Genomic DNA, 20,620 nt, shown 5'->3' on the forward strand with positions numbered 1-20,620 from the left:
CACTTAGAAATTATACTCACCAATATGTTGAAACTACATACACTAGGGAGTCTTGCCTCGTAGAATAGTAGAAAGAGAAGTAGATTTGACATCTGGAGATACTGAGCTTTTATTTTCTTCTCTGTAAAATGAAAACACTAATGGGACCTATCTTATAGGGTGGCTGTGGGTCTGAGAAAGGGCCATGTCTATAAAATTACTTGGAAATACAGATACAGTCATTCAAACATAAGATATTATTATTTTGATTAATCAAAATGTAGTTACCTGGCACATTTTTATATCTACGTTTTAGATTAAGTCCCTTAATTCACAGATATCTTAGAATAACACAATTTGAATTTTTAGTACAATATGTTTTGAGAAGAATTTCTAACTCTTGGGGGGAAAATGTGTGTGTGTGTGTCTGTGTGTCTGTGTGTGTGAGTGTGTGTGTGTGTGTGTGTGTGTCTCTGTGTGTGTGTGTGTGTGTGTGGCTTATCTATTTCCACCACGCATATCAGCTCCAGAAAATGCCTGGACTAAATTGCTGAAGTTTGAGGTAACAATTCATGGGCAGATATAATTTAAAATTCTGAAACTCTAGCATGCAAATGTATAATTTTATGGGCCAAGAGCGATCATTCAGTATGACTTCTAAAGACATGTAAATGAACTTGTTCTATACCTGTTCCAGCCCCATGACTTTATGATTTTGTGATTATAGAACATGACCTCAACTGCCTTCCAGGAAGAGGAGAAAGTCCTAAACTGAAGGTCCTTAATCTTCTAAATTCTTTGATGGGTTTGCGCATTTACATCCAGATATAAGAGTGTGGAAGGCTGGACTACCAGGCACACTAGAAGGAAAAGAACTTGCAGTTCTCAGAACATCTTGCAGGGAGGGGGTGGGGAGCAGAGATGGTAGAGAAAGGAAAGAGAATACGGGGAAGAGCAGCCCAAATCCTTAGTGAAATCTATTTAACTCAAAAGATGATTGGTATGCATAAATCCCTGGTAGAAACTAGTGACAGATGGAATCTGGGTCACTTTTTTAGAGTGACGAGTATACATGGAGCTAGGACTCCAGGACATAGAGGAGGATGCAAGATTTTAAGTCCCTGAGAAATTGCAGAAGGGTTTGGGGACCTCCACAGACTATGGAACTGGTAGGAATTTGAGACAGTTATGCCTAACTCTTCAAGGGGACAAAGAGCTTATAGCTGAGTTATACAAGTAAGACATATATCTATTTATTCATTTGGAATTTTTAACCTGACTGCTTCCAAAAGGAGAAATTATACATTGTTTTATTATTTAGTATAATAGAACTTTATGTAGAGGAGTTAACAATGGTTCTCAAACACGGGGAGGGGATGGTTAGGACGTGAGGAGGTAGGAGGGGCAATTTTGCCCTTAGGAGAGACGTGTTCATGTCTGAAAATATTGTTGATTGTCATAACTGGGGGTTGTTGCTGGCACCTTTTGGGTAGAGGCCAGGGATGCTGCTTCACATTATATGATGTACAGGACACACCCCACAGCACAATGTCAGTTGTGCTGAGCTGAGAAGCCCTGACTATGCCAACCTATCATTTTACAAATAAAAAACTGAACATCAGAGCGGGTCAGTGACATAGGCCAAGTCACACAGCAAGCCAGCAGAAGAGATAGGCCCTCTAGTGTTTTTCCCATCACACTATGTAACTTCTGAAAGCTAAAAATGGAACTGTTGGAAAATAAAGCTTCTTATGAACAAATTTAGGTTTAAGATGTACTAAGTAAATGCATAAATCTTTAAAACAGAGTACTGCTTACACTGGGAAATCTGGGCCACCAGGGAAATAGAAAACAATTATGTAACATATCTTTGAAATATATTCAATAATATAAAAAGGACCTATTCGAAATATATTATAGTAAGAACTATTTTTTATGAGATTTAACCAAAGCCCTGCCCAGCATAGCGGTTCTCAGCCTTTAGCAGCTTCACAGTCACCTGGAAGGCTTGTTAAAAGACAAATTGCCCCACCCCAAACCCAGAGGTTGTGACTCAGGAAATCTGGAACAAGGCCTGAGGATCTGCATTCCTAACAAGTTCCCAGGTGATGCTGTTGCTGCTATTGTTCAGGACATAACACTTTGAGGTAACACTGGCCTAGCATTTGGTAGGTACTCAACTGGCCTAGTATTGTAGGTATTTAAAAAACATAACTTCACCAAAAGATGTAATCTCACTTTAGCATAGATTAATTAATAGGGCTAATTCACATTTAGAAGAATATATCCTACTGATGGCCGAACCAAAACTAACTTTAGACCTCACTTAACTCAAATACCTTACTTTAGAATGAAGAAATTAATATAACTTTTAAGCTACATTACCAGAAAGAATTCCTTTTAACAATAGCCAATAGAAATAGTATTAAACAAAAATCATTTATAAACAATTAGAGCACTGACAGTGTTATCCTAAAGATATATAAAGTAAAAGATTGTAAGTACAACTAAATATGTATGCATTATTGTTAACATTATGTTTAGGAGGAATATTCTCAATGCCAAGCTAAGTAAAACCCAGTCTGATGGGGCCCTTATGCCAAGCTAAGTCTATGGGGAAAATGCTTATTGAACATCAATAATACACAGTCAGGCCCTGAGGGACCATAACTGTCTCCTTAAATTATTTAGAAAAACATGTACATGTTTAATCAATTAAATATAGCATAAGATGATAAGCAGTATATTCCCATCATAAATAATCCATGTGCCACTGTTAATCTTGATTAACAGAATGAAAAGTACTCTCAAAGAAATTCATTTTAGTAACACTCATTTTCATTCCATTCATTTAATTAAAAGAATGCAACAAATTTCAGATACTTTAAAACTACCTGTGTACCTAGTGAGTGTGCTCCAATTAACCTGCCTCATGCCGGTCTTCACTTAGAAACACCCAATGACTGAGTAGTCAGCATCCTCTTTATCTCTTTAAATCATGAAGGCAGTTTACACAGCCTTTATTTTCCTAATCACAACATCCTGAACAAGGCACTGAACTTTGCTTGCCAAGGGCACGCAGGAAGCGAAGCCCTCTCAAATGTGCTGTATCTATCTTCAACTTTTAAAATAACCACCTATCCTTTAAATCAGGTGCCATGTGTTGTCTCATAATCTCTGGTTAAATTTTATTAAATTTTTTTTCCCCAATATTACACTGCTGCCGCAATCTTACCAGGCTTTTCTGCAGCATTCAATAAGAGTCTCCCGTTTTAACTAATTCCCGTACCAGGACACAGTGTGAGAGTCTAAAACAGAATCAGCATGATATCAGTTCTACTTTTGCTCAGAGAATAAATAAGTGTTCATGCTAAACCTGGGATAATGCTTCCAAGCACCCCATACACAGCAGTGTGAACGAATGCAGTTAATCCAACACTAGTCAGGCTTGTATCAAATGGCGCTCCTACTGCAGTATTCACCTTGGAATAAGTAGGCAGGATTTATTATTTGTTGAAGTCACATAACTGCCAGGTTATGCAGGCTCTGTTCTCATACTATCACAAACAATCACAACAGAAGACAAATACAGGAAAACATAAAGCTCATTTACAAGGGAAGCAAATTTGCAATCAGACAAGGGCAATGTAACAGCCAAGAACTGCAGTAAATCTCTTACAGCTAATAGCCCCATCTAATAATGCTCTCCTTCAATGCCTCTGAGCAAATGGATTGCATTCAGTTTAAACAATCAAATCCAACATGCATTCCTCGATAGTTAGAGATGATGCTTGATAAGCAAACTCTAATTTATGATTCATTTACTCTTTAACTGTCTTAAAGCTAGGATTGCTGGAAGACATCCTATGCTTATTCAAGCATGCTGACAGAACTGAAATCTCTTAGTAATTTCCCTCTACACCTCTCAGCATGGCTGACAGGCAGCTGCCAAGACTATAGCACATAAACCACTGATTCATGCAAAAAATATTTACCCCCAAAAGATGGAGTAAAAGCTCAGCTTCCTCCAGCTTCCATAGCCCCTGAAGTGTTAATCTGAAGGAAGAGTTCCATGAGTTTTCACAGGCCAGCAGTGTGTCTCCTACACTTGACCTAGACAGCCTTACATAACGAAGCATCGGAGCTGGGGAGCTTGCTGAATGTCATCACCAGCAAGAGTGAGGAGTATTGGCAGCAGCAGGCAGGCGGGCAGGCTGGGAGTTTGCATGGAAATCAAGAAGTCTTGTCTTTCTCTTTTCAAATGTTTTGGAAGGACAGTTAAGAATAGCTCAGAAACTGGTCCCGTTCTTTTTGTGGGGAGAATGACCAGAAGCATAGAAGCTAAGTCTTCCAGCAAGTACAAGATACCTCTTTCGGTGTTTGCAGTAAACCTAACAGAATGACTGGCTGTCTGTAAAGGACTGTGCCATGACACCTCAGATGAAGGGAATGGTAAAGCAAAGTAATGACTCAAAGGCTACCACGGAGCTTCTACCTTTAACTCATTGTGGTAAGTATAGGGGAATATGTGTATTTGTAATAGAGGAATACTTTCAGGTGTGAGTTGGTTTGCAGGATGATAACTAAAGGATTTGTAAAGAGTGTTCATGTCCCTTGAACATCTTATTGTAAGCAAGATGATAGCATTTATAATCCTGTGTATCAAATTCAGAATGAGGTGGGTTAAACTGGCTGTGTTTCATGTATTTCAGTTTCAGATATTTTCATGAAAGTAGTAAGAGAAGCAGGTACCTCTCTGTGGTGGTTTGCAGATAACTATCAAATGTGTTAATTACTTCTACTGTCTATACTAAAAAGATCTGAATTTCAGCATTCAGATTTTGCGTAAAATGAATCTTTTTTTAGACTTTGAAAGCAGTTTCTCAGAATAAGGCAAGAGGATCACTGTGCTTTTAAATAAGCTTTCTTAGACTCACTCCTGGATATCTGGGGGATACTTTGGAACAGCAAATTAAAAACAATGCACTCTACATCTAATTTTCATTCAATTACCTAAAATGCGTGCAATACAAGTTAGGTCCTTAAAACCTGGAAATAATAAAAACAGTCCTATATTCTGATCCTGAGTAAAGTGATATGGTATTATTAATATGATATTATATTGTTTAATTATACATAAAACTGTGGTTTTGTATGGGATATGGGCTAAGATATATAATTCCCAAGGCAGTAGAAACAGAAAAGAAGCCATGCATCTTTTAAAACTAATCTTAATGTCCTGTTCTTAGTCAGGAAACTTGTCTACTAATGCATCCCACCGAGAATACAGGAGGGAAATAAGAGAAGCTTAGGTCTACGAAACAACACAATAGTTTAATTCCACCCCATCACGTAACCCCTAAGGAAACAGAGGTAGAAAGAAGTTAAATGATGGGCTGATGGTGACACGAAGAAGTGAGTAGAAAGTGGTTTTCTTGATAGTCACTGGTACTTTGCTGACCATAACACAGTGAATAACTGTCCTTTAGTACTGGTATAAAGGCCTGATGTACAATAATTTTTTTATCATAGGAATGACAGAACAAAGTGGAATAGCATTAAATATCTGCTTCTAGCAGTATTCTGATTTTTGAAAAACACGTTTTGTAGTGGACAGAATGAGAAATTTTCTTCAATTATTTCTCACAACTGTAATGAACATACTGGTATGATAGTTAACTAAAATGTCAAATTATGAAATAGTATTCTGAACATTCAGCACTGGATACCATGTTGGTGGTTCAAGTTCTTTTATTTTGTTGATATTGATTGTGGTGCTCGGCTTATCTGTCTCTTGGAGAGCTAATGTACATGAAATAACCCATAGGAAGCAAAGGACTGGAAAACAGAATGTTTCAAAAGAGATTCTGTCTTGTTACTTTCAAGCAAACTGAGCCTTTTGTAGTCAGGCACTTCTTTTTCATTTTTGCATCCCTGCCCACAGCACAGGGGTTACTGCGCCCTCAATAAATGTTTGCTGAATGAATAAATGGAGGGGTGAAATGCATCCACATTGACCCTTCTATGAGAGTTGCATATGTTATTGCCAAGTAGAATTCCTTGGAGGAGTCATTTTAAGGAAAGTATAAGAATGATTTATGAATGTATGACTTAAATAAGTGCCAAAGTAAATGAATGCTCCTGAAATGCTTGTTTAGAATCTGCTCTTATAAATTTTTTTTTCAGTGTATTCCTTGCAACCTAATTAGATCAACTTGGTATAGGTTTGACAGCCCGTAAGAGATAATCCAACTTTCACTAGGTTAACCAAATAGAGGTTTTGTTTTACTCAAGTGACATTAAGTTGAAACAAGTGACATTAAGGTCAAATGACATTAAGTTAGGATTTCACAGTCCTGGCAGACCCACAGTCCTCAGGGCTCTAAGCTCATTTTTCCTTCCACTTGGCCATCCTTAGTATGTGGCTTTTATCCTCTGATTTGTTGCCTTGTGGTCTCAGAATGGCTCCCTCACCTCTTGCATCCTGACTGCATTCTAGGCAGGAGGACAGAAAGTGCAAAAGGCAAAAGGCAAAAGGCAAGTGCTAGCTGGATCAGCTTTCTCCAAGAGCTTTCCCAGAACAGACTTTGACTTACGTCTTCTGGGATGTAACTGTAAAAATGCCACCCCTCCTGGGGGTGGGGGGAGTCTGGAAAAATTGTGTTTTTAGCTGAACTCATTGCCACCCCCAACAGAGCTGGGGTTCTGTTTTTAAAGCAAAGTGAGGTGCTTCCATTCTCCCTTAGCATACAGTTTTGGTGATTCTGGGAAAATTCTGAAGTGTGATCATTTAGTTTAAGCTGATTTATCTTTCAAAAGAAGGAAAAGTTTTCTCATTTTATATCTGGCTCTTCTATGGAAAAAATTATCCTACTTTTGCAATAGAACGTTACCTGGGAAACAATGGATTTATAACTACACTGTCGTCAAATAGATACAAAGAGAAAGCTGGAGATAAACTTTTCAGAATGAAAAAGGGAAAATAATCCCATCTGCCATTTCATCTCATACTCAGCCCATAATCACAATCAAGGTTGTCTAAAGCTGTTTCTTTCTGGAAAGATTCTATAAAAGATGCTATAAAAAATTCTATAAAAGATTAAATGGACACTGAATTAAAGCTCTAACCCTTAAAATTTATGCAACTACTAAGTAAAATGGTGTCTCACTAATTTAGAAAAGAGGCTTTTCTTCATTTGTTTCAGTTTTGTCTGTTGTCTTGTTGGAATCAGCTAGACTGAAAAGCACATGGTGCCTCCCGCTGAGCCATGGAAAACTTTATCAGATAACCCAACTAGGTCACAAGAGTGCCTCTCTAAACCAGAAGCTGTTCTTTATATTGTCTGGAATAACACTGACATCTTTTAAAAAACCTGGAACAAAATGACCCCTCAAGCCAAAAGTTTTACTTTAAACTTATAGAGGGTTCCTGGGCACAGAAGAATAGAAGCTCTCTAATCTTAGAGGAAAAAAATGATGGCATTCATAATTTCTACCAAATTTAACTTTTAAAGGAAGATAGTTGACTTCTGAACCCAAGTCACAATCACCTTGAAATAACCTACTTGGAAAAAAATTGAATATTGCAGTAGCTTCTACGTCACTGAATAGCCATGAGGAGCAAGGTATTTATTTCACTTTCTTACAGAAATAAGTGAGGCAATTCTTTGCAGAACACCAAGACTATTCCCAGCCTAACTGGAAACAGCAAAAATAAAATATGTTTAGTACCTGGCAGGTATGAGTTTTACAAGTCGCAAACTCAAGAGAGGACAAAATTGCAACTTTCTTCATTTCCCTATAAATTAATTTAATTTCTATTTTACTGTCCCATTTTTGCCTAATGGCAGAAAACGTAATTATTTCTAGGTCAGCTCAATCACTTTAATACTTTTTCGGTTATCTCAGGTTTAGCTCAGTAAAATGTGAGACTTTAATTTTTGCCCTTTCTATTATTTAGAGTTAACACTAGCTTCGGCAACAAATACACCCAAAAGTCTTGGTAGCTTAGTACAATGAAACTGTATTTCTTACTCACGCAAAGATCTACGTGGTTGTTCCTGGTTGGCAGGCGGCCTTCCGCATGATGATTCATGGATCCTTCTTGCGGCTCCTCCTGCCTCTAGAGTAAGATAACAAAAAAGAGATCGTGAAGAGTTACACATACCTCTTCAGCCCAGAAGAGGTACACATGACTGGCTTACATTTAAATGGTGAGGAATAGTCACATAGCTCCACCTAGATGCAATGGGAGGCTGAGAAATGTTGTCCCTGGCTGGGCAGCCATTTTTCAGAAGGGAGCATAAGTTATTGTGGTCATCAAGATCTCTCTGCCTACTTTTCATCTTTGCAGTTGAAGCATCTTTTGAAAATATATCATCTTTTGCCAATTATTGTCTTTTGAGATTAAATTAGAGAACTGAGGGCTTCCCTGGTGGCACAGTGGTTGAGAATCTGCCTGCCAATGCAGGGGACACGGGTTCAAGCCCTGGTCTGGGAAGATCCCACATGCCGCGGAGCGACTAGGCCCGTGCGCCACAACTACTGAGCCTGCACGTCTGGAGCCTGTGCTCCGCAACGAGAGGCCGCGACAGTGAAAGGTCTGCGCACCGCGATGAAGAGTGGCCCCCACTCGCCGCAACTAGAGAAAGACCTCGCACAGAAACTAAGACCCAACACAGCCCTAAATAAATAAATTTAAATTAGAGAACTGAGAGGATTTAACAGTGGGTGTAGCGGATCTCTCCTTGTGTTGGTGGCATGATTGGTTATATTTTGCACCTGGAAATGAGATCGCATCCTTTTTCTTCCACCTAAGGAGATCAGAGAAACTTTAGTACAGGTATTCAAATGTTTACATTATAGTACCTGAAATTCAGGTCTATAGTTTTACATTTTAAATAAAGTACCCCAAATTGGAACAGTTCCATATGCTATGAGAAACATGGCTTGTTTATATGAATTTTGAAAGAACGGTTTCTAAATCCATTCTGAACATAACATCCAGCTAATGCTTGGGTATCACTTTGGCATTTCAGGCAGGATGTAAGAAAATACAAGGAGGAAGGGTTGCAGCCTGTATCAGGAAAGCGAATTTCTCAGAAATCCTCAGCAGACTTCTTCATGGGTCTCACTGGCCAGAATTGTTATATGGCTACTTATAGTGGCAAGAGAGAAGCCGGGAAAGATAGCTTTCAAGTTGGATCGTTAGATGTTTCAAACAAAATTGGGGTTCTCTTAATAAGGAAGAAGGAGAAAAAGAATAACTGTATCTGTCTCAACACTAATAGCTCAATTAATCAGCCTGAGGGGATTATAAACTTATTTTACACTTCCCAGAGGGCTTAGTACAAGTGGTGTGTATGCGGGTGGGTGGTGGGAGGGCGGAGAGAGCGAGAAAGAGAAAGAGAGGGAGAGGGAGAGGAAGAGGGAGAAGAGAGAAAGGGACACAGAGAGAGGCATAGAGAGAGAACATGGAACTGAATGAAAGTGACTTGATATTATAAGAAAACTGGGGTGGTAAAGACAAAGATTCAGCTCTAGAAAAGAAAATTCTAGAGACCTCTGAGATAAACCCTAAATAGTTAAAAGGCTATTCTGTAATAATTAAGAAGTAGATTAGGTATCAGTAGAAACAGAGAGAAGTGGTCTGAAAAATATATTATTGATACATACCTGAAGCAGGTATGTTTAAATTAGTGCCCTTGAGTCTGTGTTGGAATTGACAAGGATGAGGCTCACTCAGTCCGTGTGGTAGTGGCCTAGAGGAATCTGGTTAAGTGATCTCTTTCCTTAGGGAGCTGGGGAAAAGCAATTGCACATCAGTGATGCCACAATCCAAAGTCCAGTTTGTCCATCTAAACGTGTGGACAATAAGACGGGCCAGCTAATGTGGTGACTAACGTGAATGGTGGCCAGTGCTGACGAGGTTTTCTTAAGCTCATTGTTGAGGTTTTGTATCTATTGCTGTCCTGCACTGCATCTGTTGCTCTGAATCAGATGACTTCCAGCAGGAGAAAAGGAGGAGAGAAGGAGAGAAGGAGGGAGGAAGGAGACAGAGACAAAGGGAAAGAGAGACAGAGAGATTGGGGAAGATAGAGAATGAATACGTTGATTGGTGTTGAGGATGAATCCCTAGGCAATCCAGAGACTGCTTTCATTTAAATTTGCTCTGTAATCAGTGGCTAACGAACCAGGGTGTTTGTAGATTTATAATTTTGCCTTTCCATATTTTCAGTCTTGGATTCTCTTCTAAAGCTGCTAGAATATATTCAAAGCAGGTGTTCTTCTTAAACTAGAAAGAGGCACCCTTCAGAAAAAAGCTTTATTTTCTCCTTCCTGGTTGCCATTCTTCTTTAAACACACACACACACACACACACACACCCTGGAATACCTAAGCTTTTAGATAAGAAGGAGAATCATCCAGGTTGGAATATGTGTGTGGAGGGGAGGATGTGGGGAGAAGGGTACCTGGGAAGAAGGAAGAGACATGCTCAATTTTTGTCCTTTCTGGTGTTTTCTCGTTTCCAAGTTGGTTTCCTGGGTGGCATCTCAGCACGCGCAGCCCTGGTTCTTCATCAATATGTCAGGTTACCTCTGTTGTAGCCCTAAAGGGCTGCCATGACTGCACTGTCTTGTCTCTTCCAGAATCCCCACATTCTACTACCAGTCCACCTCCACACAGTTAGCCTTACTCAGGAATTTCCTTCCAGATCTATGAATAGTTCTCAGATCAAGTCAAAAGAAACAGTTTACTTTCCTTCTCACTGATTTTGGCCAGTGTTTCAGTCTCACTGAAACTTGCAGATATGAGAAATCTTTATGCTATTTCATGACTCTACCAATTTGCTCAGGTTGTTCCTTCTGTTGGGGTCACTTTTTTCCCCTCACCCAACACCCCTGGCTTTGCCTTTCCCATCATCAGTGAAACCTATTAGGTTTAAGGACGAGTTTTTTTCAAGCAGCATTTCAGATACCTCTACCCCATCCAGGTAGAAAATAGTACTGATTGTTGGGATATTACTGTGACCTATAAAGCCCTAGTGTGTTTATATGACATTTAGTAAATATGTTTGCTTCTATACCACCTCCCTCAACTAACTGGTCAACTACTTAAGAACCAGTACTGTGTTTTATTCAGTTTTGAATTTCCAGCACCTAAAATGAAGCCTTCCTGGGAAATACTATGCATTTAATAACCGTTCCATGCAATAAAAATTGTGATTATTAATAATAAAGATGAGGGGCAGAGTCAAGATGGTAGTGTGAAAAGAAACAGAGTTTGTGTCTTCCCACAACTAGGGCACCTGCTGGATGCTAGTGGGCAACCCCGACACCCAAGGGGACAGGAGGAACCCCCAAGCGAGCCGGTAGAACGTGGGGAGGACTGAGGAGGGAGGAGAGGTGGAGGCCGGACAGGATCAGAGCCCCTGAGGGGTGGCTGAGAGAGGGGAGGGGTTCCCACACCTGAAGGGACCCTTGGGGGGCTCGGATCAGAGGGGAGTGGGACTGCGCCCAGGGTTTCTCCTGTCCAATCGCCGCGGAAGTCTGCCTGGCTCTCAGGCCAGGTCCTACGCCCTCAGAGGGCCCCTCTGGGATGGGTAGGTCCTAAGGTGTAGGAGGGAGGCCAGGAGAGAACAGGAGAGGCAGGTGGGGGGAGAGTGGAAGGCATTTGCCCCACCAACTCGGGCATGGGGAAACTGCTGAGCTCCCAGGCCAATCCCCTGCCCTCCAAAGCCCGCTCCAGGCTACATGGGTCCTGGGGGCATAGGAGGGAGGCTGGGAAGATCAGGAGAGGTGGGCGGGAGGGGCCCTCCAGGACCGGAGAACCTCAGACTCCAGGAAATATTCATCAGAGTGAGGTCTCCCGGAGGTCCTCATCTCAGCACCAAGACCCAGCTCTACCCAGCAGCCTACAAACTCCAGTGCTGAAAGCCATAGGCCAAACAATGAGTAAGATAGGAACATAATCCCACTCGTAAAAAAAAAAAGAGAGGGCTTCCCTGGTGGCGCAGTGGTTGAGAGTCTGCCTGCCGATGCAGGGGACACAGGTTCGTGCCCCAGTCCAGGAAGATCCCACATGCCGCGGAGCAGCTGGGCCCGTGAGCAATGGCCACTGAGCCTGCGCATCCGGAGCCTGTGCTCCGCAAAGGGAGAGGCCACAACAGTGAGAGGCCCGCGTACCACAAAAAAAAAAAAAAAAAAAGAGAGAGAGAGACAGCAAAAAAATATGTCACAGATGAAGGAGCAAGGTAAAATCCTACAAGACCAAATAAATAAAGAGGAAACAGGCAGTCTACCTGAAAAAGAATTCAGAGTAATGATAGTAAAGATGATCCAGAATCTAGGAAATAAAATGGAGGCACAGATTGAGAAAATACAAGAAATGTTTAACAAAGATGTAGAAGAACTAAAGAACAAACAAACACAGGTGAACAACACAATAACTGAAGTGAAAAATACACTAGAAGGAATCAATAACAGAATAAAGAGGCAGAAGAACGAATAAGTGAGCTGGAAGACAAAATGGTGGAAATAACTGCCGAGGAGCAGAATAAAGAAAAAAGAATGAAAAGAATTGAAGACAATCTCAGAGGCCTCTGGGACAACACTAAATGCACCAAAATTCAAATTATAGGAGTCCCAGAAGAAGAAGAGAAAAAGAAAGGGTCTGAGAAAATATTTGAAGAGATTACAGTGGAAAACTTCCCTAACATGGGAAAGGAAATAGTCACCCAAGTCCAGGAAGCACAGAGAGTCCCATACAGGATAAACCCTAGGAAAAACACACCAAGACACATATCAGTCAAACTAACAAAAATTAAATTGAAAGAAAAAATATTAAAAGCAGCAAGGGTTCGTGCCCCAGTCCAGGAAGATCCCACATGCCGCGGAGCGGCTGGGCCCGTGAGCCATGGCTGCTGAGCCTGCGTGTCCGGAGCCTGTGCTCCGCAATGGGAGAGGCCACAACAGTGAGAGGCCAGCATACGCAAAAAAAAAAAAAAAAAAAAAGCAGCAACAAAATACCATAGAAAGGAATCCTCATAAGGTTATCAGCTGATTTTTCAGCAGAAACTCTGCAGGCCAGAGGGGAATGGCAGGATATACTTAAAGTGATGAAAGAGAAAAGCCTACAACCAAGATTACTCTACCCAGTAAGGATCTTATTCAGAATCCACAGAGAAATCAAAAGCTTTTCAGACAAGAAAAAGCCAAGAGAATTCAGCACCACCAAACCAGCTCTACAACAAATGCTAAAGGAACTTCTCTACGCGGGAAACACAGAGAAGAAAAAGACCCACAGAAACAAATCCAAAACAATTAAGAAAATGGTAATAGGAACATACATGTTGATAATAACCTTGAATGTAAATAGATTAAATGACCCAACCAAAAGACACAGACTGGTTGAATGGATACAAAAACAAGACCCATATACATGCTGTCTACAAGAGATCCACTTCATACCTAGGGGCACATACAGACTGAAAGTGAGGGATGGAAAAAGATATTCCATGCAAATGGAAATAAAAAAAAAAAGCTGGAGTAGCAATACCTGTATCAGATAAAATAGACTTTAAAATAAAGACTGTTACAAGAGATAAGGAAGGACACTACATAATGATCAAGGGATCAACCCAAGAAGATATAACAATTGTAAATGTTTATGCACCCAACATAAGAGCACCTCAATACATAAGGCAAATGCTAACAACAATGAAAGGGGAAATCGACAGTAACACAATAATAGTAGGGGACTTTAACACCTCACTTACACCAATGGACAGATTATCCAAACAGAAAATAAATAAGGAAACACAAGCTTTAAATGACACAATAGACCAGATAGATTTAATTGCTATTTATAGAACATTCCACCTGAAACTGGCAGAATACACTTTCTTCTCAAGTGCACATGTAACATTCTCCAGGATAGATCACATTTTGCGTCACAAATCAAGCCTCAGAAAATTTAAGAAAATTGAAATTGTATCAAGCATCTTTTCGGACCAAAATCCTATGAGATGGGAAATCAATTACAGGAAAAAAACTGTAAAATCCACAGATGGAGGCTAAACAGTGCACTACTAAATTACCAAGAGATCACTGAAGAAATCAAAGAAGAAATAAAAAAATACCTAGAAATAAATGACAACAAAACATGATGACCCAAAACCTATGGGACACAGCGAAAGCAGTTCTAACAGAGAACTTTATAGCAATTCAATCTCACCTCAAGAAACAAGAAAAATCTCAAATAAACAATCTAACCTTACACCTAAAGCAACTAGAGAAAGAAGAACAAAGAAAACTCAAAGTCAGTAGAAGGAAAGAGATCATAAAGATCAGAGCAGAAATAAATGAAATAGAAATGAAGAAAACAGTAGCAAAGATCAATAAAACTAAAAGCTGGTTCTTTGAGAAGATAAACAAAATTGATAAACCCTTAGCCAGACCCAACAAGATAAAAAGGGAGAGGACGCAAATCAATAAAATTAGAAATGAAAAAGGAGAAATTACAACTGACACCATAGAAATACAAAGGATTATAAGAGACTATTACAAACAACTATATGCCAATAAGATGGACAACCACGAAGAAATGGACAAATTCTTGGAAAGGTACAACTTTCCAAGACTGAACCAGGAAGAATTAGAAAATATAAACAGACCTATCACAAGTAATGAAATTGAAACTGTAATTAAAAATCTTCCAACAAACAAAAGCCCAGGACCAGATGGCTTCACAGGTGAATTCTATCAAACATTTAGAGAAGAGCTAACACCCGATCCTTCTCAAACTCTACCAAAAAATTGCTGAGGGAGGAGCACTCCCAAATTCATTCTATGAAGCCACCATCACCCTGATACCAAAACCAGACAAAGATATCACAAAAAAGAAAATTATAGACCAATATCACTGATGAACATAGATGCAAAAATCCTAAACAAAATAATAGCAAACATAATCCAACAACATATAAAAAGGATTATACACCATGATCAAGTGGGATTTATCCCAGAGATGTAAGGATTCTTCAATATAAGCAAATCAATCAATGTGATACACCATATTAACAAATTAAGGAATAAACACCATATGATAATCTCAATAGATGCAAAAAAGCTGTCGACAAAATTCAACGCCCATTTATGATAAAAACCCTCAAGAAAATGGGCATAGAGGGAACCTACCTCAACATAATAAAGGCCATATATGACAAACCCACAGCAAACATCATACTCCATGGTGAAAAACTGAAAGCATTTCCACTAAGATCAGGAACAAGACAAGGATGTCCACTCTCACCACTCCTATTCAACATAGTTTTGGAAGTCCCAGTCACGGCAATCAGAGAAGAAAAAGAAATAAAAGGAATCCAAATTGGAAAAGAAGTAGTAAAACTGTCACTGTTTGCATATGTCATGATACTATATGTAGAAAATCCTAAAAATGCCACCAGAAAACGATTAGAATTAATCAATGAATTTGGTAAGGTTGGCGGATACAAAATTAATGCACAGAAATCTCTGGCATTCCCACACACTAACAATGAAAAATCAGAAAGAGAAATTAAGGAAACAATCCCATTTACCATCCCAACAAAAAGAATAAAATACCTAGGAATAAACCTACCTAAGGAGGCAAAAGACTTGTATTCAGAAAACTATGAAACACTGATGAAAGACATCAAAATGACATAAACAGATGGAGAAATATACCATGTTCTTGGATTGGAAGAATCAACATTGTAAAAATGACTGTACTACCAAAGCAATCTACAGATTCAATGCAATCCCTGTCAAACTACCAATGGCATTCTTCACAGAATTAGAACAGAAAATTTTACAATTCGTATGGAAACACAGAAGACCTCAAATAGCCAAAGCAATCTTGAGAAAGAAAAACAGAGCTGGAGGAATCAGGCTCCCTGACTTCAAACTATACTACAAAGCTGCAGAAGTCAAGACAGTACAGTACTGGCACAAAAATAGAAATATAGATCAATGGAACAGGAAAGCCCAGAGACAAACCCAAGCACCCAAGATTATGGTCACATAATCTATGACAAAGGAGGCAAGAATATACAATGGAGAAAAGACAGTCTCTTCAATAAGCGGTGCTTGGAAAATTGGACAGCTATATGTAAAAGAATGAAATTAGAACACTCCCTAACACCATACACAAAAATAAAGTCCAAATGGATTAAGGACCTAAATGTAAGACCAGGCACTATAAAACTCTCAGAGGAAAATGTAGGAAAAACACTCTTTGACATAAATCACAGCAAGATCTTTTTTGACCCACCTCCTAGAGTAATGAAAATAAAAACAAAAATAAACAAATGAGACCTAATTAAACTTAAAAGATTTGCACAGCAAAGGAAACCATAAACAAGACGAAAAGACAACCCTCAGAATGGGAGAAAATATTTGCAAATGAAACAATGGACAAAGGATTAATTTCCAAAATATACAAACAGCTCATAGAGCTCAATATCAGAAGAACAAATAATTCAATTAAAAAATGGGCAGAAGATCTAAATAGACATTTCTCCAAGGAAGACATACAGATGGCCAAGAAGCACATGAAAAGATTCTCAACAACACTAATTATTAGAGAAATGCAAATCAAAACTACAGTGAGGTATCACCTCACACCAGTCAGAATGGCCATTATCAAAAAATCTAGAAGCAAGAAATGCTGGAAAGGGTGTGGTGAAAAGGGAACCCTCCTGCACTGCTGGTGGGAATGTAAATTGATGCAACCACTATGAAGAACAGTATGGAGGTTCCTTAAAAATCTAAAAATAGACTACCATATGACCCAGCAATCCCACTATTGGGGATATACCCTGAGAAAACCATAATTCAAAAAGAGACAGATACCACAACGTTCATTGCAGCACTATTTACAGTAGTCAGGACATGGAACCAACCTAAATGTCCCTCAACAGATGAATGGATAAAGAAAATGTGGCGCATATATACAATAGAATATTACTCAGCCATAAAAAGAAACGGAATTGAGTTATTTGTAGTGAGGTGGATGGACCTAGAGTCTGTCATACAGAGTGAAGTCAGAAAGAGAAAAACAAATACTGTATGCTAACGCATATATATGGAATCTAAAAAAAAAAATGGTACTGATGAACCTAGTGGCAGGGCAGGAATAAAGATGTAGACATAGAGAATGGACTTGAGGACACGGGGTGGGAGGGGGAAGCTGGGGTGAAGTGAGAGCGAAGATGGGGTGAAGCAACGACATATACAGACTACCGAATGTAAAATAGCTAGTGTGAAGCACAGGGAGATCAGCTCGGTGCTTTGCGATGACCTAGAGGGGTGGAATAGGGATGGTGGGAGGGAGGCTCAAGAGGGAGGGGATATGGGGATATATGTATGCATATGGCTGATTCACTTTGATGTACAACAGAAACAAACACAGTATTGTGAAGCAATTATACTCCAATAAAGATCTGTTAAAAAATAATAATAAAGATGAACTCCCTCTACTTTAAGAAGGTCAAACATATACAAATCCAGACCTATGAAATAGAAAATACTAGGAATAATGATACAGCCTTTAAAAAGATGCTTCACTTTGTAAGAGAGCAACAAATTTTCACTGAAAATGTCATTTAATAGTTGTCTTTACATTCAGTTTTTCCAGGAAAAATATATATTTCTTAAAATAAGCAATATCTGTACTTCAAAAGTCCAATTGCAGGCAATGGCTTGATTTAAAAAAAATTTAAAAACCTGTCTGTAGTAGCAGCTGTACTTTGACTGTTCTCTTCATGCTTTAAACCATATGTAAGAATTACAAAATACTTTTCTCTTTTGAGAAGCTAGATATTGGAAGTCTATTTGAAAACACTCCAAAAATTATAAAAAATGATATCTATTATTAATAGAGTTTAAATTTCATATTTTGGCCCAATATTATATAAGAGGTTCTAGTTTCCCTAAACTCTCACATTTGGTTTACTATTTTATTCTTATAATAACCCTGTGATAGGTGTTAAACAGATTTCACCACTCTACCCTGCCTTTTTTATTAAAAAAAAAGATGGAGAAAGTACACATACTCTTCCAAGATTCCTTCTAATTAATTTACTTTTGGAATTTATGTTTTCTCAGGATGGGCCTCAGTTCTGTCCAATAAAAATTTTTAGTGTATCAGCAAATCAAGAAGTCAACATACATTTCTTGTGTGCCACCCTTTATTACTTCTGCCAAGTCCTCAGGCATTTTTAGTCAGAATTCCAAACTAAACTATTGTATTTGGAACACAATTTTAGAAATTCTGTCTTCAAATAGCAAGTCTTGATCCTCTCACACATTTTGATGTGAACATCTGTGAGTATATAGAACTCTAAACCAGCAGAGCTCCCTTTGTTTAAGGCCAGAGTTCTCCTGGAGGTGGAAAATTCAGGTTGTTGATGCTGACCTGGGTAACCCAGACCCATTTGTTTGTTCCTTCTGCCTCATCTCTTTCCTACTTCCCAACTTTTCAGTACGAAAAAGATTTGAAAAAATTTAGATAATTTGCCTAAAGCCACATAGCTAGTTGTCCCTAAGGCTTGGCCAACATATAGGGTTTCTTGACTAGGGTCAAATAAATGAAAAATCAATTATTGAAATGAAAAATAAACAACCCAGGCTCTTTTGGTAGATATAGCTGGATTACAAAAAAATTTTAAATGTGTTCCATTTAGCAAAACCTCTAAACATGTTCTTCATAGTGACGTTACATACGCTGAGTCATCCTCTTCTTCTCCCCCCACCCTTTTTTTTTTTTAATAACTGAAGAAATTGAGAATGTTGGGCTAATGACAGTTAAATGTTCATCATAATTTATAGTTGTATGAATGTGCCTAATACTTTTAAGGAATGTTTATAACTTTATTCCCTAGAGACCTAGATGCTTACCAGATCTACATGAGGTCTGTAAGGCAGTCACTTATCTGATGCCTTGCTTCTGTTAAGATGGAGCCCAGATGCATCCCAGGTCGTGGAACTCAGCATGCAGTGCTCTTCGCAGCTCATCACACTGCAGGATTCTACTAATCAAGTATAGGGTCTCCTGGATGTGAGGTGGAAAATGTGAATGAAGAATGTGCAACCCTAACCCCACACCTGTCACAGAGAATCTCTGTTATTCAAGCCTCTACCTGGATTTTGGTTGAGAAGCTCAGGATTTCAGAGATGGCTCAGAAGACTTGTGAAATCCAGTGATGAAAAGATCTTCAGAAGTATCAAGCTCTATTATTAGTCTGAGTAGCAATTAGTCCCCAGATGATTTTTACTTTGGGGAAGAAAATCTCAGAAGTGATTAGTCAACTAGCCCAACAGCTGCAAATGTCTTCAGATTTGAAAACATTTCCCTCTTTGCAGAGGACAGGCAGTAGGGCCCCAAATGCAAGCAAATTCCACATATACAAGGAACTACTCTGTCAGCAAGCTTAATTGGGTAGAAAAAGTTTGCTTCTAATTCCACTATTAAAGAACATTATAAATCAACCAATCATAGGATTTGGAGGTTGAAGGAAACCCTAATTTTGCTATTGCTCCACATGGCTAGCTTGACAAATACAGAAGCAGATGAAATTTGACTTTGATTAGTGCTCTTTTTTAAAGAAAAAATATTTCTAGGACACATTCCAACCCACAGTCTTTCTTTACTAATATAAGACAGGTTTTATTTATTTATTTTTTTGTTTGTTTTTGCGGTACGCGGGCCTCTCACTGCTATGGCCCCTCGCACTGCGGAGCTCAGGCTCCGGACCCACAGGCTCAGCGGCCATGGCTCACAGGCCCAGCCGCTCCGCGGCATGTGGGATCTTCCCCGACCGGGGCACGAACCCGGTGTCCCCTGCATCGGCAGGCAGACTCTCAACCACTGCGCCACCAGGGAAGCCCAAGACAGTTTTTTAATGTAATATGTTGTTTGACGTTTAATTTTTAAGCCCTAATTATTCTTTAATAAGCAATAACATTTGATATATACTAATGAGTGATAAAAGCACTTAAGCTATTTCATTTCTTAACATAAATTTATTTTGTAAAACAGAGCAGAGGAAATATTACCTGCATGAAATGTCACATCTTGACCACATTCTCTCTGTAATCCTGGTTCCTGAGCATTCAGGGCAAACTGTAGAGGGGGGAAATGGGAATAAAAATGTCTCACAGGATTGTTGCAAATTTTAGTGGGAAAATATATGTTAGTCACTGGGCATGGGATGAGTGGTCAGTAGTGTTTACTTCTATCCCTCTTGCTTCTCTCAGGTAAAGATGGGAATTTTGATCCCTGGTCAGCCAGAGGAAGACTATTTTTAACCAAGTAAACCTTCAGATTACACTACATTGAAAATCTTCTCTTTGACTTTTAAAAATTCCTTTTTTATTCTCACTTTTCTCTAACAGGAAAGGTGGGTGGGCTGGAAGTGTCCCTTCTTCCTAGGGAAAGCTCACTTTTAGTATGTGTGTTAACCAATGATCCACTGATTGAATTTTTAAAGTATCCTAGCTTCTGATGTATTGATACTTAGCCATTTATTGTGTATTCAGTCTATTGGCAAGGAATATTTATTGACTCCCTACCCCACACCTGTCTTCTAAGAATATACAAC

At 39.1% G+C, this 20,620-nt stretch overlaps 1 protein-coding gene across 1 annotated transcript in view; it reads right to left on the reverse strand.

Moving 5' to 3' along the window:
• LOC307187806 (sodium channel protein type 1 subunit alpha) overlaps positions 1-20,620 on the reverse strand; it is a 204,098-nt gene that overhangs the window by 157,794 nt on the left and 25,684 nt on the right. Inside the window, exons 5-7 of the mRNA XM_079924343.1 lie at positions 20,076-20,142; positions 8,018-8,101; positions 21-121 (exon numbers count right to left, since the gene is read on the reverse strand). The gene's annotated coding sequence lies outside the window, so the exon portion shown is untranslated. The remainder of the gene's footprint in view (positions 1-20; positions 122-8,017; positions 8,102-20,075; positions 20,143-20,620) is intronic.

This window comes from Stenella coeruleoalba (genome assembly GCF_951394435.1).
Source record: "Stenella coeruleoalba genome assembly, chromosome: 6".
Classification (NCBI taxonomy): Eukaryota; Metazoa; Chordata; class Mammalia; order Artiodactyla; family Delphinidae; genus Stenella; species Stenella coeruleoalba.